This window comes from Arachis duranensis, chromosome 1 (genome assembly GCF_000817695.3).
Source record: "Arachis duranensis cultivar V14167 chromosome 1, aradu.V14167.gnm2.J7QH, whole genome shotgun sequence".
Classification (NCBI taxonomy): domain Eukaryota; kingdom Viridiplantae; phylum Streptophyta; class Magnoliopsida; order Fabales; family Fabaceae; genus Arachis; species Arachis duranensis.
Genome location: NC_029772.3, coordinates 32,462,872 through 32,464,093, shown reverse-complemented (window position 1 = coordinate 32,464,093; position 1,222 = coordinate 32,462,872). Strand labels below are relative to the sequence as shown.

Genomic DNA, 1,222 nt, shown 5'->3' with positions numbered 1-1,222 from the left:
AACAACTTTGAGCTTAAGCCTCAATTAGTTTCTCTAATGCAGCAGAATTGCAAGTTTCATGGACTTCCATCGGAAGATCCTCATCAGTTCTTAGCTGAATTCTTGCAGATTTGTGATACTGTCAAGACCAATGGGATTGATCCCGAGGTCTACAGACTTATGCTTTTCCCCTTTGCTGTAAGAGACAGAGCTAGGATATGGTTGGACTCACAACCTAGAGAAAGCCTGCACTCTTGGGACAAGCTGGTCAATACTTTCTTGACCAAATTCTTTCCACCTCAAAAGATGAGAAAGCTTAGAGTGGAAGTCCAAACCTTCAAATAGAAAGAAGGTGAATCCCTCTATGAAGCTTGGGAAAGATACAAGCAATTAACCAAAAGGTGTCCTTCTGACAAGCTTCTAGAATGGAGCATCATATGTATATTCTATGATGGTCTATCTGAATTATCTAAGATGTCATTGGACCATTCTGCTGGTGGATCTCTTCATCTGAAAACACCTGCAAAAGCCCAGGAACTCATTGAGATGGTTGCAAATAACCAGTTCATGTACACTTCTGAAAGAAATCTTGTGAATAATGGGATGACTCAGAAGAAAGGAGTTCTTGAGATTGATACTCTGAATGCCATATTGGCTCAGAACAAAATATTAACTCAGCAAGTCAATATAATTTCTCAGAATCTGACTGGATTGCAAGCTGCATCCGGCAGTACTAAAGAAGCCTCATCTGAAGGAGAAGCTTATGACCTTGAGAATCCTACAATGGAAGAGGTGAATTACATAGGAGAATCCTATGGAAACACCTATAATCTTTCATGGAGGAATCATCCAAATTTCTCATGGAAGGATCAACAGAAGCCTCAACAAGGCTTCAACAACAATAATGGTGGAGAAATAGGTTTTGCAATAGCAAGCCTTTTCCATCATCTTCTCAACAACAGACAGAAAATTCTGAGCAGAGCCCCTCTGGCTTAGCAAACATAGTCTCTAATCTATCTAAGGCCACTCTCAGTTTCATGACCGAAACAAGATCCTCCATCAGAAATTTGGAGGCACAAGTGGGTCAGCTGAGTAAAAGAGTTACTGAAACTCCTCCTAGTACTCTCCCAAGCAATACAGAAGAGAATCCCAAAAGAGAGTGCAAGGCCATAACTATAATCAAAATGGCCAAACCTGGAGAAAGTGAAAAGGCAGTGATTCCCAGTGAGGAAGACCTCAAGGG

At 41.0% G+C, this 1,222-nt stretch overlaps 1 non-coding gene across 1 annotated transcript; it reads right to left on the bottom strand.

Annotated features, from left to right (window-relative positions):
- Window positions 1-291: 291 nt before the first annotated feature.
- Window positions 292-399, bottom strand: LOC127742911 (small nucleolar RNA R71). Its single transcript, XR_008004265.1, has one exon. It is a non-coding gene; the product is annotated as a small nucleolar RNA R71 (small nucleolar RNA).
- Between the last annotated feature and the right edge of the window lie 823 nt (window positions 400-1,222).